This window comes from Vespa velutina, chromosome 24, assembly GCF_912470025.1.
Source record: "Vespa velutina chromosome 24, iVesVel2.1, whole genome shotgun sequence".
NCBI classification, from domain to species: domain Eukaryota; kingdom Metazoa; phylum Arthropoda; class Insecta; order Hymenoptera; family Vespidae; genus Vespa; species Vespa velutina.
In genome coordinates, this window is record NC_062211.1 from 3104305 (window position 1) to 3131671 (window position 27367).

The 27367-nt window shown below is 33.7% G+C and overlaps 1 protein-coding gene and 1 long non-coding RNA gene across 11 annotated transcripts in view; both read left to right on the plus strand.

The window, feature by feature from the left end:
- Positions 1-8502, plus strand: part of LOC124957156 — a 17418-nt gene extending 8916 nt beyond the window's left edge. Inside the window, exon 2 of the long non-coding RNA XR_007103462.1 lies at positions 7539-8502. This is a non-coding gene — a long non-coding RNA (uncharacterized LOC124957156). The remainder of the gene's footprint in view (positions 1-7538) is intronic.
- The window catches only part of LOC124957150, a 223821-nt gene that overhangs the window by 84150 nt on the left and 112304 nt on the right, over positions 1-27367 (plus strand). The window lies entirely within an intron of this gene.

The following is a 27367-nucleotide window of genomic DNA, read 5'->3' on the forward strand; positions in this document are numbered from 1 at the left end:
CTTTAGATATCTCATATATATATATGTATATATAAATCATATAAGTAGACGTATTGTAATCAAAGAATTTCAAGGTTCAATTAATTTCAATTATTTCTCGTCAATTTTCAAACGTAGTAGAAATGCAATGCTCTGTTGGATAAGCCTATTCGATTTGATTTTTTATTTCATTCATTCACAATATGATAGCAGAATTTTTATTACTACTATTATTAATTATTACTATTAATAAATACATATCTTTTCGATTTTCCTTTTTATTATTATGTTTTCTCACATTTTTCTTTCTTTCCTTTTTTTTTTTTTTCTTTCTTAAATTAAATTTTTCCATGAAGGAAGAAGAAAACACTTGGAAAACGTTAATTACTATGCCCAGACTCTCGCTCTCTCTCTCTTTCTTTCTTTCTTTCTTTCTTTCTTTCTTTCTTCTGTATTACTGCATCATGGCACTGTGCCGTTGTATATCTCGGTTAACAAGCGCTGTTTGTTTGCGCTACGTGACACAGAATTACAGGTTCACATTTTGCAAGCAGAGCGTAGTCGGCATTTCCGTTAAAACACGGAATATAGAAGAGAGAGACAAAGAGAAAGAACCTGTCGAGGCCAAGATATATAATACATACGTATATATATATATATATTTACTATCATCCTTCTATGTTTCTCTTTACGTTTTGCACATCCTTCCATCTTTCCATCCATCCATCCATCCATCCATCCATCCTTCCTTCCTTCCTTCCTTCCTTCCTTCCTTCCTTCCTTCCTTCCTTTCTTCTTCCTTCCTATTTTCACACTCTCGTCATCCTCGTTCATGGCTAAGTCTCTCTCCGATGCGTTTTCAGCGTAAACTTTGCGGGTTCACAGTAATTTCTCTGATTCCATTTCGAGCGGACTACCGGTAACGAGCGTGCCTTCGTCAAAGCCCATGTCAGAGTTAATTAATTTCCGTGTATGTTTTCTCTCTCTCTCTCTCTCTCTCTCTTTCTCATTCTCTTTGTTTCTGTCTGTCTCTTAATACTTCTTGCTAGCATTATTATGTCTAAAGGATAAAAGGAGAATCACGGAAAATTATATGAAGTTTATTCGAAATGAATTGCTTCTGTGCTTAAACGTGAGAATTTTGTCGAATCATTCAAGGAGAAGAAAAAAAAAATGAGAAATAAAAATAAAAAGAATTTCTTATATTCCACGATAAGATTCGTTGGACGTTCAATGAAAACTGACGGGAATGTAACATTAATAAGGGGGAGAAAAAAAAGAAGAAAAGAAAAATGGCGATAAAATGAAGATAACGATTCTTTTATGACGTCCGTTATCTCTTCGTAAATCCGTGCGCATCTAAGAGCGTAAGATTAACTAAAAAAAAAAAAAAAAAAAAAAAGAAAGAAAAAAAAAAAAAGAAAAAAAAACAAGAGAAAAGAAAAAGAAAGAAAAACAAGAAGGTACGATGATCTTTTCATCTTCTTTTCGTTTAATTAATTTTTCTTACGAGAAAAATATATCCTCGATTTTTCATGACCAAAAATGAAGAAAAGAAAAAAAGGGGGAATTTAATTAATTTCTATTTTATTGTTCCATATAATTAATTCTTTCTAACGCAGCAAACAACTTTCTAATTTAATTCCCATAAGTATTTATATATCCATATTTCTCAATAATAACTATATATTAATTTATATATATGAATAATTTACATTTACACGTATAACAAAGTTATAGGTAATGTAATAAATAATAAATTAGGTATAATAACTAAGAATTATTTATCAGTTAAAGTGCATTATATAATTACTTATTGGTATAAGTAATTAATATAAGTAAAACTTACACTAATAAGACCATGATATACTTATATACTATAACTTTCAAATTATATAATTTTCTTTCAGTAACGCACGAAACAAAAATTACCTTACTCAAGATTTTACGTAATAATCCTCCGCCTCTTTCTTTTCTTCCCAGAATAGCAGAAAAGAACGAAGATAACTGAATGATTAAAAAAATAAAAAAAGAATTTTTAATTCGAAAGAAAAAAAAAAAAAGAAAAAGTTGAAAACCCCAAAATAATAAATACACAAATTCGATGGATCAGTTAATAATATATAAGTTGCATATATACCTATAGTACGAACAAAATTGCATTTCGAGGAAATTTGCCATGGGAACTTGGGCGTTTCGCATTCTCGTATTCTCTCCGCGTAAGACAATGAAAAGGCAAAAAGAGAGAGAGAGAGAGAGAGAGAGAGAGAGAGAGAGAAAGAGAGAGAGAGAGAGAGAGAAAGAAGGAAGATCCTCGGTTCCATTAAAGGCGCTATCGCATTTACGACAGGTCCTCTTTAAGCTCGGCAAGCACGAGGAGCATATACAGAAGGGGTTGGGGTCGGTCGATATCGTCGTCTCGAAACAACCCTCGCCTTCTCGTTCCTCAACTACCGTACGCTTTAGTTTGCTCACGAAGGAAGGGTTGCGATAGAAAGAGAGAGAGAGAGAGAAAGAAAGAGAGGAGTGAGAAAGAAAAAGAGTAGGAGGGATAGAAAATAAAAGTAGTGGGGGTAACAGGGTACTTGGCTTCATCCAAGCCGTTCACCCATTCAACCTGGCTAGTGTGTTTATCGAAAGGGGTTGCACTTATATATATATATATATATATATATATAAATATATATATAAAGGGTTGCTCTTATATTATATATAATATATGTGTGTGTGTGTGTGTGTGAATATGTTTACGTAGATGGTGTAATCAACTCGACCGAATCACAATCATCCCTCTCACACGTCATCGGACGCAACGTGTTTGCTTTTTCTAAACGAGAATCATCACACCCTCTCTTGCGTGTCTTCTATTTAGTGTTCAGGAATTATAGGACAATTGTCCTTTTAAATATTTTTTCTTTTGTTTTCTTTTTTTCCCCCACATTATTACGATAAAATTGTAGTCTCAGGAGATATTAATAATTATGAACAAGATAAGTTATCTTGGTATTTATTAATTTTATTCGATTTGTTTAATTTTAAACGTTCGAGGAATTCGTATTATCCGTTCTTCTTGAAAGAGAAGAAGAAATAAAAGAGAACAATCAATCGAATCGAAATGATGATTCATAGTGATTTCTAATCCGCTCGGAGTTATATGTTCGAGTACAGTGCGTTGATAGTTGGATAGATGGTAGTAAATTGGAAGGGTTACCGTTGAAATGCAGTAAATCGTTGGAAACTAGTTCGGAACGATAACTACTCGATTCCATGTTCAAATTCTCTCTCTCTCTCTCTCTCTCTCTCTCTCTCTCTCTCTCTCTCTCTCTCTCTGTCTGTTTCTCTTTGTACCTCTTTCTTTCTCTCTATCTATCTATCTATCTCTTTCTCTCTCGTGCGAATGAACGAATGAACGAATTAACGATCGACCAACGAACCAACGCTAATACTCTTCTATTCGCTCTATTTGTTTCCATGTCGATGTACGACAATGTGGAAAGGGAATGGGTCGGTAGGATCGGGGGAGGGGGTAAGGGGTAAGAGGGGTAAGGGGTTGGATTGCTAAAACGCAGACTGAGGGTTGCCGGCTCCATGGAATTCGTGGAGAAATCGAAATTACAGTGTAAACGGCGAATTATCCAAGCTGCCGTTTCAACAGCGACCGTGGTCGACCGCTAATCTCTTTCTCTCTCTCTCTCTCTCTCTCTCTCTCTTTCACTCTCTCTCTCTCTCTCTCTCTCTCTCTCTCACATTGCTTCGATCAAGTTTGGAAATTCTGTGGGACAAGCAAGTTATGCGGCACGCTTCGTTGGGAGAGTTTAGGAACAAACGCGCAATAGAACTCCAAAATTCTGATCAAATACAAAATTCTTTTTTTTCTTTTTTTCTTCTTCTTTTTTTTCCTTTTTTTTTTTGTATGTAATTCGCTTAAAATTTATAACATCGATCTATAACATTAATTGTTTTTGATAGACCTAAGGATTAGTTTTGAAAAATTATATATAATATGATGTGCTACATTCTTTCGAGATATTTTATTATTTCAATTTTTAATATATATATGTATTAAAAGTTTGCGTCTTAAAAGAAAAAAAGAAAAAAAAAAAAAAAAAGGAAAACATATTTATCGAAGCTTGTTTAAGATCGTTCTTTTTTTTTTCTTTTCTAAGCCTTCTAATCGAGTTTGAACATCACCTTACGTTTCTGTGTAATCCACTTGGGCAAAGTCTCGTTCTCTCTCTCTCTCTATAGTAGAGAGAAGCAACGTGCTCTCGACTAATCGATTAGTATACATACACGTTGCGACAGACTATCTGGGTGTTCCACTTACTCGAAAGCTCGTTTCGAATCGACTTTACCATTCCTTTCGATAGTTTCGCTCGAGATATACTTTCCTTCCTTCCCTCTTCGTTAAAATCAAGGAAGTAATAGATTCTAAGAAGATAAAATTATAAATTTGACATTTGCAAAATTGGAACAGGAAAGATTTCAAATTAATATGTATTTCACGTGATCCTGAAGTTATTTTACTGACGTCTTTTCAAAAGTTTCAGACAGAAATAAAATCTAACCTACTAAAATCTAACTACTAAAATGTAATTCGATCATTTTTTCTCTTTCCTTTTTTTTCCTCTTTTTCTGTTTTAGCTAAAAAAAGTATTAATTAATTAGAATCAAATTATATCATTTATAATAGTACAATTGTGTATCGAAGTGTACGATCGAAGGAGGAAAAAAAAAGAAGGAAAGAAACAGAGAAAGAAAAAACGAAACGAATAAATAAATATACAAATGAATAAAAACAAAACACACGAAGTACATAATTAACATTTTTTAGTAATGGCAGGTAGGGAGAAGGGGTGGTCAAAGTCAGCGAGTCCGAAAATAAAACGAAATGGTGGTTGACCCAAATCGTAAAAAAATTGGCGTTTACCCCCTTTCCCCCTGGTTGGAAATGTTTCGCCATTGTTCGAGATAAGGGCCACGTAGTAACGTCGAATGAAATTCATGAAGGACATTGGAACGAGGAGGGACCGTGATGGAGGGGAGGAGGGACTATAGATGGTGCTCGTAAAAGGCGAAATATTACCTCCTATGCGGAGCCATAAAATCGAAACCAGATCCGCATCGGAGAACGCGAACCCACACACACACTATGTATATATGTATAGAGTCAAAGCCGGACTAACCGGTAGATGCAGAAGTAACCTGCAATTCCTCTTACATCCACCATTTTTTTTTCTTTTTCCTTTCTTTTTTTTTTCTTTTTTTTTTTTCTTTTTTTTCTTTTTTTTTTTTTTTTTTTTTTTTTTTTTCTTTTGATCGCTTTAATCCGGAATTCGTACGCAACGAACGCGTATATATACTTATGTATATGTGTGCGTGCGTGTGCATGTGTTGTTGTTGGTAAGCGAGCGAAAGAGAGAAAGAGAGAATGCATAACGTATTCAATTCACGTATCGTGCCATTGTCTTGTCAATCGAATCACGACTCTCATCGATATCCGTCCACTTTCTAAACGATCTTAGAAAACGAACTAACGATAAGACGTCGTTATGAATATTTGAAATACCAATCGAGTTATATCTGATTGATTGATTGATCGTTTGTGCTAATTCCTATTTCGCATATTTCGAATAATTTGAAATGATTCGAAAAGGAAAAAATACTAAATTGTCGCATAGCAATTTACGAAAGGGTAAAAAAATATTAAAAGTTTAGGTATCGTTTATACGTGGAATAGAACTAGGAAGAGTATTGAATGCTGAATATTTTCTCTCTCTCTCTCTCTTTCTGTCTTTCTCTGTCTCTCACTCTTGATGGAGTTACCGATAAAAAGGGGAAAGTGCTGTTGGATCTCCATTGAGATCGTCCTGGCACGTTCAGCAAACATTTGCTGCTCAAGATTTCAACATCTCCCATCCTTTTCCTTCGTTCTCTCTCTCTCTCGTTCTGTTCTTTCTACATCCGTCGTCTGTCTCTTTTCCTCTACTTTTTCTCTTTCTTTTTTTTCCTGTTTTATTTTCTTCTCTTCCCATTTTAAGAACGACTATCTAGAGCACTCGGTTAAACTTGTCGAGAAGTTCGAGAAATTATGCTTTTTGAAAGATTATATATGTTTTAAGAATTTTTCTTTTCATCCATTTCTTCGTTTATCACTATAGATTCATTATATTTCTTCAGAATAAATAAATCGATCGTTTAAATTTTTAAATAAATGTTTGCCACGACGTTCGACGTTCGTGAATTAATTATTTGTTGTTATAAATGCAGACAGAGAGATAGAAAGAAAGAAAGAGAGAGAGAGAGAGAGAGAGATAAAAAGAGAAAAGAAAGTTATAATGGAATAAATAAAATTATTAATAGATGTAGAGATGTTACAATGAATAATAAAAGCGATATAATAAACTGAATTTGATCACAAAGAGTAAATACTTTGAAATTAGAGAAGGAACGTTCAGAAATATTTGAATAAAATTATAGACTGTCCAACGAATTAAGAATTTTTAAGTCGAGTGTGTTTTATCTCGTACAATTAAAATATTGGACTCAGGAAATCCTTCCTAACAAAAGAGATATTCAATTGGACCATTCATTTCTAATCACCTATATATATGCATATAAATACAAAGAGAGAATATACACAATATATATATATTACTTAGAAAGAGACCGAAAGAGAATAAAAAGAGGCCATTTCGAAATATCGAAAGGGTGATATGGAGAGAATAAGAGAGATGGGGGAGGGAAGGATAGATGTCCTTGATACTTCTTTCCTAAGTGCAACGATCCACGTTGAAATTTATCCCGGACCTGCCCTCATCGTATACAGAAATCTGGTTTGACGACCTTCCTCTTTCTCCTCCTCCTCCTCCTCCTTCTATTTCTTCTTTTTTTTATAACCGATGCTTGTGGAATCCCTCGAAGTAAAAAAAACAAAGATGAATAAAGAAGAAGAAGAAAAAGACGAATTAGTTTTAGGAACGGAGAGAGAAAGCGTGAATGATGGGTCTCCTAAAATTCAGATTTCTATCGACAATAATTTTTGCATTTCGAAATATTATATTATTTGTATTAAGTATAACAATGATAAAGTTTGTTCATTTGATTATTTCGCAAGTATCATGTAATTATCATAAAAGAATCGTCTGATCGTGTGTGTGTATTTAATTAATATTATTTAATTGCAGAATTGTGTTGAAATATTTTAATGGCTAATTTATACATATGTATATATTGTTTGACACACTTTGTTTTATAATTTTATTATATGAACACATATTCTGAATTCTTGCTATTCATAAGACGAACTCATTTTAAACTGCACTCTTTGATAAATAGCTTCGAAATGACTGCCATTTCTCTCTTTCTCTCTCTCTCTCCCTCTCTCTCTTTCTTGTGATTTACCCGGAAATAAAGAGTATTTTGTCTTTGCTTTGGTAAAGACGATAACCCCAAGATACTTTACGATATTGCAGTGAAAGGAAGGCAGGGTTATCGCAACGATACGCAGGTTCATTGTACCTAAGAAACTTTGCAAATGGGGTTGTCTTTCACGCCAGAACAATAATAATAATAATAATAATAATAATAATAAAAAGAAAAAGAAACTAAAAATCAAAACTATTTAATATCGTCCGTAAGATATTTCTCATATCTTTCTTTTATATACCAGAAGAAAGAAAAAATATTGCAATGAATCACACATACCTTTTGGAAGAAAATAAAAAAGATGACTGTAGTTGTATGCAACAGACGATATCGTAAAAAGTAACAAAAAAAAAAATATAGAAGAAGAAAAAACAAAAGAACAGCAAGTCAACTTTTTAAGTTTTTTTAAGTTTCTTATATGTTAGAAATTTGTAAATGAACTACGAATTGTATTATGTCTAGAAGCGATAGACTCTCTTTCTTCTATACTTAAACTTTCATTTTCTTCGGGTTATCATCATCGTCTCCGTCGTCGTCGTCGTCGTCGTCGTCGTAATAGTCGATGGACTTCGTTCGTATCACAGTTTCCACGAGTTTTTACGATCTCGTGAGGAAAGAGTAAAGCAGACATAATTGGAAGAAGAAGTGGAAGGAAACTTAAAAGTTTATATAGATTGAGTCGTGACACGAATTCTTTACTCGTTCGCGTTCGTTCTGCTTCCAACGAATAATCGAGTACAGTGATGATAAGGTTACGAAAAGTGAAAATGAATTATGAATTACGCTATTCATGACAAACGCGTTAAATATCGTTTTACTCGAATAAATAGTATATTCTTAGATAAATCTTCTTTCTTAGAAATCATTTTGATGTTTTCTTCGTTTCTTCTTCTTTGATTTTCTTCCTTTTTGCTGCGAAAATATTTGTTATTATTTTCAAAGTGAAATACAAAATTCTTTTTCGTCGAAAAAAGAAGGAAGAAAAAAAAATAAATAAATCACGGCCGCGCCAGATGAGAGATCGTATCGAAATAGGGGGAAAAAAAAGTGTATGATTAAAAAATGAAAAAAAAAAAAAGAGAAAAGGAAGAAAAACTCATAATAAATCTTACAATGGTGGTTATTTCGCGGATCAGCGAGTCACTCTGTAGACGCTGAACCTAAATTAGTAAAACATACCGAATATTTACCAGAAACAAAAGCCACTCGTTAATACCATATCCGTGTTGCGGGTGCAACAAACTCAGCTTGAATGGTCCAACAAATGGTCGGGTATATGTATGTGTGATGATGGTTTAGGGGTAGCTCTACATAGTGACAGAGTAAGTGAGTGCACATGACCGAAATATAGAGAGAGAGAGAGAGAGAAAGAGAGTAAGTGAGTGAGTGAGAGAGTGAAACGTTGCTATTCAAATATTTTCCAGAGGGGTTGGGGGTGAAACAAAAGCATTCCTAATGCGACATGTCTGTAATTACACACATATGTCTCTCTTTCTCTTTTCTCTCTCTCTCTCTCTCTCTCTCTTTCTCTCTCCTGGATCGTCTCTGAATAACAAAAAAGAGTGCTAGAAGGAGATAGCCGAGAGGTTAAAGAAAAAAAGAAAAGAAAAGAGAAAAAAGAAATTCTCGTCGCCGATTCGAAAAACGTGTTGCCAGGTGCGTCTCGTAAAAATGGCCGGAAACCATTTAAGAGTTTTAACCGGTGTCCCCAGTTCGTCCCTATTCCCTTCCTCTCTTCCTTCCTTCCTCCCTCCCTCCCTCTTTCCCTCCCACCCTTTCTTCCTACCCTTCTATTTCACTCGAGGCCTGGAGGGAATCATTTTCGCGATGAATGCGCGTCTTCTACCATGCGCCATGTATTCACGCGCGTGTACTTATTTACTTACATACTTACTTACTTACTTACTTACTCACTCACGCACGCACGCACGCACGCACGCACGCAACCAAGCACGCGACACGCCATACGGATTAATTTATAAGCGAGCCAAAGTCCGTCTCGCGTTCTTCGCTCCAGATGTTTACGCACCTGCCTCTCTTTCTTTCTTTTTCTTTTTTTTTTCCTTTTCTTTTCTTCTTTTTTCTTCTCTTTTCGTTTCTTTTTCTCTCCGTTTACCGCTATTTTTAAACTCACGAGGGAAAGATATATATGTACGTATATATTTATCTCTCTTTCTCTTTCTTTCTATTTTTCCAACTTATGTTAGATATTTAGTAAATTTTGTTTTCCCTTTTTTTTTTTTGCTATTATAATGCCCTTTGATTTTTTTTTATAATTGCGAAGAACTTTTTCTCTTTCTATTTACTGTTTTTACCACTTTCTTGTCTCCTTTTTTATTTTTTTTTCTTTTTTTATTCGTCCTTTCGTACTCGGCTGATGACGTTAGTAAAGAAAAAAAGAAAAGAAAGAAGAAGAGAAATGGAAAAGATCAGACTGAAATTAAAAATAAGTAAGAAAATAAAAATGTCCGCTTTCTTTTTCACGACAACTTTATTATAGGTTTGCCATAGGTTATGTTTGTATCTTTCTTTTTTTTTTTTTCGTATTTCTTTGTTTGTTTGTCTGTTTGTTCTATTGTTTTCCTTTTTCTTTCTTTTTTTTTTCCTTTTCCTTTTTCTTTTATTTCTGACGTTGTTCTTATAATTCATTCTTATTTCTTTTTTTTTTATTCCACGTCCGGACAATATTTTCTTTATGCAATGAAATAAACAATACATTCTTTCTCTTTCTTTAATAATTTCTTTTTTATAAATTTCTTTTTCATAGATTTTAATTAAAATTCCGTAGTTTTCTCATATACAGGGAATAGAATTTCTCATATTAATTTTTTATTATAAGTTATTGATTGTGATTTAAAAACAAAAAAAAAAAAAAAGGAAAGGAAAAGTATATAAAAATATATTTATGTTTATACTATATATATATATATATTAATAATATAATGTACATTATATTGTAAAGAAAGAAACAAATATAACAAGAAATAAATTCTCTCCCTCTCTCCTTTTCTCTTTCTCTTTAGATTTCGTCTATTTCATAAATTTCAATTAAAACTCTGAATCTCCTTTATACAGAGAAACAAGATTTATTATATAAATTTTCATTTTTATTCCTTAACGAAAATAATAATTATCATTTGACAAAAAGATGACTTGGAAATATTTAATCGATAATAATAATAATAATAATAAAGAATATTTAGTTGGCCATTAGAATTGCATTAGAACAAAGTTTTTGTACCGATTCGCAATATGTTAAGCACGATTCTCGATTATCTTATAAAAGCCACGAAGATTTCTCAACCGAGGAGGATCGATTTACCGATTAAAGATCGTGTCTCGAGCTGTTCAATGAGACTTGCTTCGACCAGAAGAGAAACTAAAAAGAGATTTAAGAAAGAAAGAAAGAGAAAGATGGACAGAGAGAGAAAAAGAGAGAGAGAGAAAGAGAGAATTCATGTGCTGCAGTGGCACACGATATTGCAGCTGCAACGTTAGCAAAGTCCAACAACCGGTTTGATAATGACGTGTTCAACGGGTACAAGTTCTCGCGAGAACGCATATAAGAGAAAAAACAGGGAGAGCGAGAGAAAGAGAGAGAAATGCAAGAAGAAGAGAGTGAGATATAAAAAGATACAGTTTCCTGGCTCCTAGTGCATCATATATGCATATATACATATATATAATATATGCACATACATATATATGTTTATGTTTATATATATACGTATGTATGTATGTATACATATCGGAGAGAGACATAACCGTTAAAATCTAACATTTACTCTTGTCGTTTTCCGTTTCCTCCATGAAGGGGGAGAGAGAGAGAGAGAGAGAAAGAGAGAGAGAAAGAGAGATCTTATATTTCGTCAAAGATAATGTAAAACGCATAGGGAACGATAAGTATGTAACGATGAAAACCTACACCACAGCTTTTGGATTATGCTTATATATTTTCAAGGTCATAGCTGTTTTAGCTTCACCTACATTCTCTTTTTCATTCCTTTTTATTACTTTTTTTTTTCTATTTTTCTTATTTTTCTTTTCGATTTTTATTAAAATACTTCTGCACCTCTTATTGTTAATTTTAGAGCATTAATCTCCGGATTATCTTTTATTTTTTACTGACAATTTAATCTTGATTGATATCTTACGTTCAGTTTTTTTTTTTTTTTTTTTTTTTTTTTGTAGGAGTTCCATCTTTTAATTTATTTAATCCACAGTCCACTTTATTATATCGTTTTATTATTCGTCGGAACTTTCTTCCGCTTCGATTAATAATTTTATTAATTTCATTATAACTTTTGTTTGTTTTTATAATAATAATAATAATAATAATAATAATAATAACAATAATAATATAAATCACGATTTTCGTCCTTCTAGTTCGTAACATTTTAACAATTTTTTCTCTCTCTCAATTTTCTGCATAAAATCAAAAGGTCATATAGAAACAGAATTTTACCGATTCAACTATATTTATTTATTTACATGCATCGTTAACAGTTTTACTGTGTTATCAACAACGTACCGGATACTTGTTTCTTTTTTTTTTTTTTTTTTTTTTTTTTTTTTTTTTTTTTTTTTTAAGGAAAATACTTCACACAAATCGAAAAAAAAATTTACGATAACAATAATAATAATAATTTCGATTGGCTGAGATCATCCCACAGAGATGAAATCGAAGGATATTAAACGTATTATAAATCACTGTATATAATATACAACATATATATATATATATATATATATATATATGTGTATATAAATATATATCCAGTTAACAATATGAACGAACATTAGTCTCTCCTCGATGACTTTGTAAAAAGAGAAAAGAGAAAAAAAAAAGAAAAAAAAAAAAAAAGAAAAAAAAATTCCAAAACCATTTGAATCGCATAGCACGTTCCATGACGAAACTCGAGCTGCGGGGTACGATTTATCATGCAATCTTTTCCCTTTTGGTACTTAGCGTACAGCACGAACGATAAATCTCAAAAGGTATGACATTAGGGAAATAGACGACTGTTGAAGAAAAGAAAAAGAAGAAAAAGAGAAAGAGGAATAAGCAGAGGGAAGAGAGGAGAAGAAGATGGGTGGGGGGTGGTTTGGCATGGTTAAGGAGGGTGGTGGGGTAAACGTGAGGGTAGAGAAGAATTTAGATGCATACAACCAGCTGGTGATTCTCTTGTGAAAACTCTCAAGAAAGTAAAATAGAGAATGAAGAAAATGTTCGGACCAATAAAAGCACGCGCTAAGAAGTTAAATCTGCCGTGCTTATTTCTCTCCCTCCCTCCCTCCATCCCTCCCTCCCTCCATCCCTCCCTCCCACACTCTCTCTCTCTCTTTCTCATTTTCTCTCGCTCTGTCTGTTATGAGTATGTAAGTGTGTGTTATAACGAGGGAGTCAGACAGAACATGCAGGCGGAAACAGGTTTTGGAAACGAGTCCTTAAATGCATGGTGGCACCTTGCCAAAGTTGTAATAATACGTCTCTTGTGGATAGGAACTAATACACATATAGAGATAGACGTATGGTATATATATGTAAGAGATAGAGAGAAAGAGAAACCATAAGAGATATACACAGCGGACAGCTCTTAATTCTCTTCGCGTTCTCAACGGGGTGCTCATAAACAGCACGTTTTTATACGTGTACCACCTTTGGATGTAAGTCCGCTCGATTAGTGGTCGACCTTGAATCGCCACGAGACACCGTATTTATCCCTCTATTTAAAACCCTTTAATCCATCCAGTTAGTCACTGGTATGTATGTACCTATCTATGTAAAAGATCATGATAATACACGGACGTCGTATTGGTATTTGAATTATCTAACAAAGTGATTTGTTTGGCTAATAAATTCAAAGAAAAAAAAAGATGATAAAAAGGAAGAAAACGAGGCTTGCTTCTGGATTTAATTTTAATACGAGAGAGATTGAGAAAGAGAGAGAGAGAGAGAGAGAACAAGTTAAAGTTCCATAACGGTAGGGTAACTTTAAACTCATATTACTGTATCTATATGTGCCATCTTTATTTTCGAAGTTTCGTTTAATTTTATTCCCATTGGAAATTTAATTGTTAACTTCATACTTCGAAGGTTAAGGTAGAATATTATACTTATCATTGGTATAATACAATTACATTGTAGTATAATTTGTATTATGATTAATATATTATAGCATACATAATATTATAAATATATAAATGTGTATGTATATTATAGTATGATTAGTTTGTACTACAGTTCAATTGTATTATATTAACAATATGTAATAGTTATGATGTTAGTATACTATATATAGTTTATACTGTACAAGTTATTATTAGCCTGTAATACAGTATACTATATATAGTGTACAATATAATACAGTATACAGTAATACGAAGTAATTACTTATACTACAGGCTATATACTACAATTCAATTATACTATATACCAATCAACTAAACATAATACTGTAACCTAAACGCTATATAATTCTGTTGTAAACAACGAAAAAAAAAAAAAAGAAACAAAATTAGTACCTATAATCAGTATAATAAAGAAAGAAATATACTCTCTAATTATACTAAACCGAGTAAAAAGATTGTTTATATTTTTCGCGTAAAATAATTTTCTACGGAATAAAAAAAAAAAAAAAAAGAAAAACGAAATAAAAAGCAAAATTAGTAATAATTAGTATAATAATAAAAAAAAAAAAAATAAAATAAAAATAAAAAAGGAAGAAAAAAAAACCGAAGTTACACTCTAATTATAACTAAACTCACCGTAATAACGTAACTTTCACATTATATAATTTTATCGTCGTAAATCATATTGGGGTGAAAAGGACAAAAAACAAAAGGAAAAGACAAAAAGGGAAGAAGAAATAAAAGGAGAAAAAAAAATAATAAAATAAAAAAAATGAGAAGAAATTATTTTCATCGCTTTATCGTTGCTCGCTTGAACGGTTAACCTCGTTTTTTTTTTCTTTTTTTTTTTTTCTTTTTCTTTTTATTTTTTTTCGAACACGGCACGTGCCATTAACTTTTCTTTTCCGTGACCTAAGAGGAAGAAAGAGATGAGGAGAAGTGGAGGAGGGGAGTAAAATCGAAAGACTTCACGATAACCAGAAGAGTGGTGAGAAGAGGGTAAGCAGGTTGATCGGATGGGGTGGGTGGTTGGTCGAGAGAAATCGTGGCGGAGAGAAGGGTGGGGTAGTCTCGCGATAGATGGATAGATGAAGAGTTCTTCGAAAATGTTGTTTGAGAAAAGTTCAACTTAGGAAAGTTTTTCCGACACTGGGAGAACGTTCAGGATCGTATATTTTCCACGGTCGATTCTGTTAATTTAGAATTGGAAAGTAAGTACTTACTACCGTGGAAAATCTCCTCCCCTAACTTACTTTTCTCTTTTGGTAGGAAAGAGAGAAGGGGGAAAGGAGTAGAGTACAAGGTGGGGTTAACTTAACGGGATGAAAGGAGAAAGGTGAAGAGATGGGTAGTGGTGGAAAGGGTGGAAGAGAGAGAGAGGAGAAAATAGGATGGGAAGGGGTGAAAGTCTCTCGATGAAACGAACTTCGAAGGTTTCGCTTTTCCTCTCTTAATTATTCCAACCGTTAACTGTAATTTGTTCGAGAGAGAGAGAGAGAGAGAGAGAGAGAGAGAGAGGGGGGATCCAGTCATTTCAAATCTTGCAATATCGGCGATAGAAGATCATAAAAATTAATACGGTTAAACGAGATCATAGGAAAACATTTTACGTGAAACTTGATAATAAATATCAAAGGAATTCTTTAGGAAACTATATTCTTATTACTATATATATATATTTTTTTTTTTCTTCTCTCTCTCGAAAGTTTAAATACTTTGATTGAACTTAATATATTGAACTTAAATAAGTAAGTATGTACTTATTTACAATAAATTGCTTTTATATTATTTTCATTGGATCGCGAAATTATGGACATGTTTTAGCATCATTATTTTATTCTCATTTATATATAAAATTATTTATAGTATAGTATATATATATAAATAATTGTTTGTACTCCTCTCTCTCGTCAACGACCTTCAACCCTCCACTCTCCCATTTATATATATACATCGTATATATATATAATTTATAGACCATATAATTGTTATTATATGCAAGTGTTGAGATAACGATTATCGTAATAAATAATTATTATATCCTCATTTTAATGTTTTCAATTTTTTTTTTTTTTTTTTTTTTTTTTTTTTTTTTTTTTTTTTCTGCGTACTACATTCACGATAATAACCGGACTACCCCGTACATACATACGTACATATATAAGTATGTGATACTCAACGTAGGTATTATAAACACATACGCATATAGTTACATACATAGCATCATAACCATGTACATATGTAGATACGCGTGAAACGGTCGGAGGTTTATACACGGTGTCTCTCTGTTTAACGATGTAATTCGTAGTTACCGATAACGACCACCCTTACGCAACGTTTCTCAAGAGTGCCGGCAATTAGGGTAATTGCATTCCGTGTAGAACGGAGAAGAAGGCGAGCTGAGGTAGTAGTAGTAGAAGAAGAAGAAGAAGGATAAGGATGAAAAGAGAAGAGAAGAAAAGGAGGAGGCCGAACTCGGAATGATTTGCAAGTCAAACTCGTGTGCCTGTCTCGATTCGGCACGGTAAGAAGAGATGGCGGAAGAAAGAGAGAGAAAGAGAAAGAGGATAACGAAAATCAAGAGAAAGAGAAAGGGAGGGATCGTAGATTGAACGAAGTCTGCTGGAAAATCCGCGAACCGGCTCGTGTTTTCTAATGAGCAAAGAGAGATGAAAAGAGTAGAAGAAAGAGAGAGAGAGAGAGAGAGAAACTACCAATCCGCTCACATCTTCCGCGTCTAAAAAGCTACACCGCAAATTATTCCTCCGTCCGGCCATTACGAAACGGATGATCCTTCGATTTCCACTCTACCGATATTCTCTCTCTCTCTCTCTCTCTCTCTCTCTCTCTCTCTCTCTCTCTCTCTCTCTCTCTTTCTCCGTGTAATCCCTCCCATGACTTTTCCCCTCTTCTTATTTGAACGAGAACAGAAGAGACTCGTCAACTTTTATCCGTTCGTCCGTCACTGACTTCTTCTTTTTCTTCTCTCTCTTCACTCTTCTTATTTCTTCTTTTTTCTTTTTCGATCCAGTCTCGGATAATTAAGAATCGTTAACGGGGTCGAAAGTCCAAAGGGTGGTTTGAATGATTTCCCTTCTTTCTTTTATTCTTTAGTGTTCACCATTCTCTCTCTCTCTCTCTCTCTCTCTCTCTCTCTCTATCTATCTCTGTGCATCCGTGACCTTGACGATGAAAAGAAATGAAGAAAGAAAAAAGGAATTTAAAATTCCCGCGCTGGCCATTCTTCGAGCACGATCTCTCCGATTCCTCCTCCTCCTCCTCCTCATCCTTTCCTCGGTCCATCCCTCCCTTCCCCCCCCTCTCTCTCTCTGCCAGCTCAGACCATCCTCGCAGAAGAACCCGAGTCGAAGTCCTGCGGCCTTTGGAGCCATTTTTAAATTCTCACTGCCATTAACGAGGCACCAACGTTGGTTTCCTTCTCTTCCTCACTCTCGTCTCCTTTGTACCATTTTATACTCTCTCTTTCTCTCTCTCTTTCTCTTTAGTTGCCGACATCTTTGGTGCCCGGGCGGCTCGTCAAAGAAGGGCGAGTAGAAGAGAAGAGACAAAGGGAGGGGTTAGAGGGAGAAACCGGTTTTTAAAAGGGCTCCTCCGTAATTATTTCCTCCCTCCGTAGAATAAGAGAGAGAGAGAGAGAGAGAGAGAGAGAGAGAGAGAGAGAGAGAGAGAGAGAGAGAGGAAAAAAAAGAGAGTAAGGGCGAACGGAGCGACCGCGGAAACTTTGATCAATACGTACTCTTCCACTTTCAGACTTCGCTACTACAGACCATTTTTTGTTCTCCTTTTTATTATTATTATTATCTTTTTCTTTTTCTGTTTTATTTTCTTTTTTATTCTTCTCTTACTTCTCCTTTTTTCCCTTTTTTCTTTTTGCTTGCTTGCTTGTTTGTTTGTTTATTCATAGACGATGGAAATATTATTCTCATCGAACGTAAATCAAAGTTAATGGAAATTGTAATATATTAATACGTAATATAAATACCAGCTATTTATATATTTGATTTTACTTCGGTGATAATAATGATTACATTGAGATAATCCGATCTAATGAAATAGTCGCAAAAGTCAATTCGATTCAATAATTCATTTTTCTTCTTCTTTGAAATATCGCATTTTCAATCAAAAATATATTTATCGGTTGAACTATTTCGATCGTGTATTCAAAATCGAAGTAATGCGACACCTGCCTCGTGACCCCGCACCCTCCTTTCTCCCTGATTTCATTCTCCCTATCCAGGGATATTGTTATCGAAAACTTTTCCAATGGAAATTCGCATATTAAAAGAGATAATAAATAATGCAAATTTTCTTTCAAGAATATCCTTAAATCTTCACGATCCGTTTTATATTCGATGTTTAAAATACCAAGTAATAATAACGTTTCTTTCGAGTTCAGCGATAATGTTATCGCTGTTACTCACAATCAGATTGTTTTAAAGATTAACGCAATTAAAAATTTGTTTGTTCTTCCTATAAAACGATAAATATTGCAATTTCTATCGAGAACATTCGCGTAATCAATGTTAAAAGGAAAAAACAAGAAAAAAAATACTTTTTAATACACCTGGCTTAACCTCAATGATAAAATGTTATCATAGTGCTCTAATCAAATCGTATATAAAAAATATCGACGCAATTAATCATTTGCTTTTTTTCTTGTCTTTTTCTTTTTTTATTAAATACTGCAGTTTTTGTTAATTAATATCGACAATCTTTCAACGTAATCAATTTTAAAGGAACAATAATCTATACAATTGGATTTATAATATCAATGATAGATGTTATCACGATAAATCTAATCGTATCGTTTTAAAGATTGAAAGCAATTTATTATTTATTCAACACGTGTTAACTTTTCGAGTATCACAAATTGTAGATTATATATATATATATTTATATATATATATATATATATATATACACATAACGATATCATAATTCAATGACCTTTGCTCATTGCATATTAAGTTTCGCGATGACAACAATAGAATAATGTCGAGTTAGATATCCACTGATTAGAGAGCGGGCAATGTATAATAGGAGAATTCCAATACGATTAAGAACGTCAGATAATTCGAGCTCTCGAAGCTCGTCGACGAATCGAATATTAAAAGCAAATTTATCTCTCTCTCTCTCTCTCTCTCTCTTCCTCTCTAGTCTATTTTCATCCAGCACCGTCCAAAATCTCATTTATATCACGGTTGAATTGATATAACCTGACGTACGATACGTCCATTCTTCCATCTATCGATTTTCAAATTGTCTCTCATATCGTAGGATAATAATTTAACATCACGCATGAATACGCAACGTGTGTGTATATGTATATATATATATATATATATATATGTCTCTATTTCTCGTTATCTTGCATTAGGATCTAGAAATAATATTAGAAGGTAAATTCTCATGTATTCTCTACGTTAATAACAATTATTCCTGTCATATTATAAACGTGGTCACGCGAAATACCATTTTCGCATGTGCCATTAACCCAGAATAAGTTGAAGGGGAGAGGGAGAGATGTCACGCGTAGTGGGTTGAAAAAAACGTTTGATCTTTTTCTTTTTTGACTCTTTATTTTATTCTTTTTTGCCTTTTCACCTTTCTTCCTTCCTCCTTTCGTTTCTTACTGGCTGACTGACTGACTCATTTCTTGTACCTTGCCGAGGATGGAATTTTAAGACACGAAACGAGATTTAACCTTGAGGTGCTACGTCGACTCTCCCTTGACCGGAGCTCTCGTAGTATAGAATTTCTCTCTCTCTCTCTCTCTCTCTCTCTCTCTCTCTCTCTATCTACGGTTAGAACGGAGAAGAGAAGACGAGGAAAAAAGAAGAGGTGGTGCTATAGGAGGGGGTAAGAGTGGTGGTGGCGATGGCGGTGGTACGTTGAGAGGGTTCGACTTGGCCTCGAGGGAGACCACGACCGTATGACGTACATTCTCTCTTCCCTCTTCTCTTCTCTTCTCTCTCTCTCTCTCTCTCTCTCTCTTTCTCTTTCTCATCTTCTTCTTCTTTCTTCTTGTTTCTTTCTCTTCTTTGTATCTTCTTCTTTCTTGTTTCTTCTTCTTCTTTCTTCTGTGTTATACAACTCGTTTATAAATTCTCCGCTAGATTAGCGACTCGATCGATCTGCCTTATTCCAGGAAGTGTAATCGATCGGACGACGTAATTGCGCGATGAACCTTTTCGTGTAACGATCACAGTGGGATAAAAAAAGAAATGAGAGGAGGGGGTTAGGAGGAGGTGGAGTAAAAGGGAGAAAGAGAGAGAGAAAGAAGGCACGTATCGTCTCGACGAGATGAGAATTCTGGGTTGCGTCGTCGTCGTCGTCGTCGTCGTCGTCGTCATCGTCCTCGTCGTGATCGTCGTCGTCGGCATCCTGAAATAAGAGAGCTTGGGCGCAAGGTCGAATCGGGGCCAGGGGAAAGATAAAAAGAGAAAGAGAGGGAGAGAGAAAAGGAGAGAGATCGTTAAAGCTATATTTCTCTCTCTCTCTCTCTCGAAGCTCTTCGTAGCCATGCGAAAAGAGCATCGAAGAGTTGCATCCTTTCGAAAGGTGCATTCAGAAAAAGAAAGAGAAAGAGAGAGAAAAAGAAAGAAATAGCTTCTCGACCTCTTCCACTTCTACTTCTTCTACTTTGTCTTCTTTTCATTTTTTTTTTGTTTCATTTTCTTTTTCTTGTATTTTTTTTATTTTTTGTATCACGATCGATCGGATCTCGTGGGCGGTCAGGATCCGGTCCGTTGGAGAAAACGATTCGTCGAAAGCGAGATCCACGAAAAAAAAAGAAGAAGAAGATGTAGAAGAAGAAAGGAAAAAAGAAACAGCTATCCTCTCTCTCTTTCTCTACGTTCTTTCATCTCGTGTTCTCGCTCGTGTACGATTTGTGGAGAACTTAAATTTTCACTCGATTTACGTAGCTTCCTTTATATATATATATATATGAAATCGGCAAAAAAATAAGTATGACGATCTGACATCAACGTTATGATAAAACTTATCATCGCGTAAAAAGCAACTGTCATCTTCATCGATTACTATCGTCGATAGTAATAATAAACCCTTTAATGCGATTGCATTATCTACTAGCGACGCATTGATTTCCAAGAGAAAATTCTTATCATTTTCTTTCTCTCTTTTTTTTTTCAATATTTTTTTTCATTTCTTTTTTTTTCTCTTCTCATACTGATCGTTAGATAAAAACGTAAAGCATACTTTCTGTCGAATAAAATTTTATGCGTTCGTTGTCGCAGCCATCATTTTGTCCATACGCACGTGCGTATAAATATGTTGTATATATATATATATATCGTTTACAATACGATAGTGTTTCATGGGATAGTGTTTGCGATTCGACCTTCGAAAAACGAAAGCGTTTGTCGAACGAAATAAAATCAAATGTAATAAATAAATTAATGAATGAATATTAAACAAAAAAAAAAAAAAAAAAAAAAAAAAGATAAAAGGGAAGATAGAATCCTAGCTCGATCGTGTTACGATAATAGCACCTCGTGTAAATACGATCGTTTCGTGCCACTATCGTTCAGCAGTGGAATATCACCGACGTTTTCAGGCTATCACCAGTTCCGCTTTAACTTTAATCCCTGAAAAGCACGATAGCGGATACCCCTTTTTATCCGAGCCAGGCCTGTTACACCAAACGACCGTATATCTCGTGAAACAAGAGAGAGAGAGAGAGAGAGAGAGGATCAAAGCTCTCGTCAGTATCCGTTACCGATTACAACGACTTTATGCCGCCATTGCCATCGCCGTTATAAGGCGTCCGATCTGGCATCGAATATCGCGAAAAGTACTTAGTTACTTACTTTCGACGTCGTTGGATTTACTAAAATCTACTATCTCGTTGTTTACGTCGTCTTTTTTTGTTTTTCTTTTTTTTTTTTTTCTTTTTTTTTTCCAAATACAGGAGATAGTCAGGGACAAATTGATACACTGAAGTTATTCGGACACTGTGTAAGTGTGTATGGGTAATTCGATTGGTGATTAGATGTTTAAAATTTATTGTTTATTTATTTATTTATTTATTTAATTAATTAATTTATCAGGATAATTCATCGTACGTTTCTGTAACGTGACAATAGCAATTTTTATTTAATCACATTTCGTTCTTATTAAGGGAAGAAAATAAATATTCCTGTCGTTGTTTGCTCGATTTCATATAAAGCTATATAAAAAACTTTAAATCTCGAACTAGTTTGAGTTATTTCAAGAAATGAAATAATTTTAATCTTCTTATTTCGTTCATGCATTCCACATTCTTTCTTTTTTTTTTTTTTTTTTTCTTCCTTTTTTTTTTTTTTTTTTTTTTTTTTTTTTTATATATATATATTTTTTTCCTTTTTTTCCAATTTTTTTTATTCGATCTTTTTTACGCAGATATTTTCATATTAATGACATCCTCTGGGAGGGAGGGAGGGATAGGGGGCGGTAGATTGATTGCGTTTTCTCTGGGGGAGCATATTGATAAAGCTTATCAATTAAGAAGAAAAAAATAAAGAGTGAAGGCCAATGATAGGTAGCAGTAAAAAAAAAAGTATGAAGAAGAAAATCAATTTAAAAAAAAAAAGAAAAATATAAAAAAAGATCCGATGATAACCTGCACGTTACTGAATGTACGATGAAAATGATTTATTATCGAAATTTGTGCCCAACGAAATGGAATTAATTAAACGAATATCTTTTTAAAGGCAAACAAAGATTCTCATAAAATTCGACAAATTTAATAATTATTATTAATCATACGTGCATTAATCGTCAAGTCATATATGTGAAAGAGATTAGTTTTATGATCGTTAATTTTTTTTTTTTTTTTTTTTTTTTAATTAAATTTAAATAAAAATGTTACATTTATTTATAAATACATAATGTTCTTTACGCCACAAGAAAGTTTTATTATTGTGAAACATTAGCACATCTACGAGTTGTCTGCAAAGTGCATTGTAAACAGTTCTTTTTTTTCCTTTTTCTTTTTACTTGTGACGTTTCGATAAATAAATGAATATTTATATAGTAGTGTTAATTTGCAATCAAAGCCATACGTAATAAAAATAAAAAAAAAAAAGAAATAAAAAAAACGAAAAGAAAAATTTGCTGTTACTCGTATCACTCGCGAGATAATTCATGCTACATTCTATACAAATACATTATTTACGAATCAAAGACATCGTATATTTTGACGAGTCGAAGGTCACTGATCTTCTTTGACGTAATCGACTACAGAATAATTACGTAATGCGACGATTGTTTTTCAAAATCGTAAAAACATGAAAAAATCAATTTACTTTGCCTTAATACTGAAGACGTCAATTATCTCGTAAACGGCACAATAGTAATACCTTTTTCCCTTTTTCCTTTTTTATTTATTTTTTTTTTTTTTTTTCAACTAGATACGATTTATCGCTGTTGTATGAATATGTATGAAAATGGCTGTCCATTAAAAAAGGAAAAATGTTGACCTTCGTAATTCGAAAAGGTCACGAATAAATGAAAAGAAAAAAAGGAATTTTTACGTGCACTCTATTGTAGATTGGCTTAGAAGCGGTGACAAATTTCTCTCAATAAATGTTCTCGTACGTCTGTGTATGATGTAAAATACATATTCACGTGATCTCTCGGACACGTGATTCTTTCAAAAACATGCCACATTATTTCCAATTTTTCTTACATACTCATTAATTCGTATCTATCTTTATTTTTCTTTCTTTTTCTTTTTTTTCTTTTTTTTTTTTTTCCTCTTCGCGCGTATAATAAAAAAATAACGTATTATAAATGTCAAGATTATTAACTTATTGATCAATCCAATAATATATACAAAATATCAACGATTCAAAAAATTCTTATTCGCGTTGAATATTAAAAATGTCAAAGCTATTTATCCGCTTCATTGTTTATCGAGATTCATCGGATTAACAATTCAATGTCGGATTCATTTAAATATCACATGGGCATTATCATTTCCGTTCTAGTTTTTCTTTTTTCTTTCTTTCTTTCTTTGTTTCCTTTATCTTTTTCTTTCTCTCTCAGTCTAGCATATAATATAGATATCAAATCAATTTTGAATCGTCCTATCTAATCGATTCTCAACGGGCAATCACACTTTCGATTTGGTCGCGAAAAATTACTTACAAGTTTTCGAAAGTGTGTCTCGGACCGTGAAATTATTTTAGAAAGTCCTCAACTACGATAATAATATAAATCGAAATATTTCTTACAAAACACGTGAATTTGTATTGGCTTTTTTCCTTTTTCTTTTTCTTTTCTTAATTTTTCTCTCTTAACGTAAATATTAGATTGTCAAAATTGAATCTAATGAATCCTCTTTCGAACATAGCTTCGCTAAAAAGAGAACACTGAAAAAGAAAAAAAAAAAAAAAAAAAAAAAGAAAAGAAAAAATAACATGTTCAGATATATGTATGTATAAAAATATTAGAAAAAATTCTACCACGATAAAACGAGATACATACGTAGTTTATACGCATAATCTATCTAATATAAAAACACGTTGACTTTCTTCTCGGTGATCACATTTACATAGTACTTTATTATTTTTTTCGTTCGATCGGTCACGTAGTTATATGCGCCACTTGAACTCAACGATCCCGTGTATGTAGGTACGTTGGTAAATATAGAACCAGGAGTGCCTATAAAGTAATGGCTATACAATAAAGTTATCGATCGTTCCACAAAAGAGAGAGAGAGAGAGTGAGAGAGAAAGAGAGACAAGGGACAAAGATAGAAAAGCTCTCTCTCTCTCTCTCTCTCTCTCTCTCTCTCTCTCTCTCTCTCTCTCTCTCTCTCGTACATACGTACTGACACATACACACATACGCACCCGTAGCACACAGAGAAAGGAACAAACACACACGCACTGACACTGACACATTGTATTTCCCGATCACATTATTTACGCGCGCTCGGCGCGACAGTTTCTAGATTCCACACACCACTCATACATATACATAACACATATATACGCCCATCGTCCATCGATCGAGGAAGAAACGAATCCCTTAGTCGTTTTAAACGAATACATTACCGACGTAATTATGCGACAGTATTATAACGAAGCCGAACGACGCGAAGGACGTTGAAATTGTAAAGGAGACGTTCTTCTTTTTCTTTCTTTTTTACTTTCTTTCGAAGAAAGAGAGGAGAGCCTTTTTTTTTTTTTTTTTTTTTTTTTTTTTTTCTATTATATTCATATGTATATGTATTGTTGTCGAAGAAGAAAAAGATTCAAAGTTGGAGATTTTCGTAAGAACACGATATGTTGATACCGAAGAAGAAACCTATTCCTCGGTTAAATTCGATAACTCTCGCGAATATTCGGTTATACTCGTGAACGTTCGGTTATACTTCGTGAGACCTTCCCAAAGCGCGAAATGATCGGGTGTGTTCCACGATACCGTAAGTCTCATCGCGAATTCGACACGGCCACGTGCTCTTTCCTTATTTTTTTCTTTTTTTTCTCTATCTCTCTCTCTCTCTTTCCCCATCATTTTACCTTCTATTCTACCCTTCATTCTTATTCTCTTTTCGATTGACCCTATTTTCTTTTTGTTCTTTCTTTTCCTTTCTTGTGTCGAGTGGTGTACGTGAAAAAGAAGGTTAGAAAACATAGACCGTAGATGTTAGTGAATTATTTTCTTGTGTTTCGTTGGAAATAAAGTAAAGAAGAAAAAAAAAAGAAGAAAAAGTGCCGAGATATGGATAAAACGCTGATTTGAAAAAATGATTTTCTTCCGAGATAAGTGCAAGGTGAGTATTATCAGTCGATGATAAACGGGATTACTCGGCGAAAAGGGCTCTTCGTTGAAGGCGAATGGACGACGTTGAGTCAGTCAACCACCGGTAATTCTCCTCGTAAAGCTCTTATAATGCCACTCGATTCGATTAAAGTCAGGGAGAAGCCACTCCGTGGACAAGCTTATCGCACGCCTACCGAAGATACGATTGACGGCTCGCCTTGTCTTTTATTATCTTGCATTTCTACACACATACGCATACGAATTACACGTACATACATGTACGATGTTTACTGAAATCTTACGATACAATCGGAAATTTTTTTTAAAACGAAAATTAATTCCAAGTGAAAATAAAGGTTACTACGTGGTACGTCTTCGAAAGAGCCTCTCAGTGGTTCTCATTCACTCGAGGATTTATACAATACCATTTTAATATTATTCCAAGTGGGAATTACGATTTATAGGGACTAGTTGAGAGCATCGATGAGAAACGACAGATGTTATCGATCGATAAGAACAATCGTTAAACGATATTTCCAATAATCGAAAATACATACATAATCGTAAATAAGTATGTAGTAAGTTCGACGATCGCCGTAAGATGTAGAACAAAAGAGATTACAAATTCATTAACTCTTCTGGGAATAAGATACACATAATAATGGTGCTGATAAAATCGTTTATATTCGAAGAAGTTAACGATAACGATTAACAAGAGATATATATATATATAATCAAAGATATGACGTGGTCTGTCAACAACGAGGCGATTAAAGGCGTAGAATTTTTCGTGTTATTCGACATTACGTTTGATAAAAATATTTAAAAAGATATCGCAGATTGTACTTATGAATATATAGATAAGTAGATTGATTGCTAACGATATGATGTTTAACAGAAATGATTAGAATTCTTACTTAGATAATCAATAAATATATGATAAAAAAAAAATATATATATATATATATATATATATATATATGTATCGTAGTCCTATGTGAACTTTATGCTATAAATTATTAATCAATATTACGATATACTATATATAAACTGTAAAGTATCCTACTATATAATTACACAGTATTACATAGTATATACTTTACAATACATTTCATATTCATCTCGAAATATTCTAATAAATAGAATATCGATCGATTAATAATGCTTTATTCCATTAATTTTTATTATATATAATCGTTCGCTTATTTTTCATCTTTTCTCATATTTTCTTACATACATTCGTACGTAAGTACGTACGTATATAGAAAAGGTCTCGAAGGTGCCGAGAGAGAGAAGGCTCTTTTCGAGGAAATAATTGCGGAACACGAGCTAGCTGGCCCTCCGCACCGGCATTTAATGACGGTATTCACAACGCGTACTACGGACAGTCGTTATCCTCGATTTATGGGCCGGTCTGCTCTGAATCCTTATGCGGCGTTTGGCTAGCTGGGTAGTATAGGTATTGGTCGGATAGGGGTGCGGTGGAGAAAGAGAAAGAGGTGCTGATGGTGCTGCTGGTGGAGGTAACTGTGAGAGTCCAGTATGGTCGTTACTCTCCATTTAGAGTGGCGCCTCCATCGAGATCAATTTCAGTCGATCGTCATGGGGCCACGGTGCCACGGATAGAAACTCTCTCTCTCTCTCTCTCTCTCTCTCATCGTACACGTACACGCACACACATTTAGAGTTCCTCGACCCTTTTTTCCTGCACCATATGGAATCTTCGCTCTTTGAAAATTCCTTTCGCTAGTTCGTTATATACCGGTTTATCAAGATTTAACGTTATGGACATACGAGTTAGATATATAACAAATTACACTTGTTAGGTTGTTCGTTAAAATCTATGAACGTCAATAGAGCAAATTCTCTCTCTCTCTCTCTCTCTCTCTCTCACTCCACTTATCTATTTATTTATCTTTTTTTTTTCTTTGACTTACCTTTCAGGGAGTTGTAAAGAAATCATTGGCTCTTTTAAAACCGAACGTGCGAGACTCGACGCTTTAAATGCGCGTCTGGAATTCTTAACGAGATC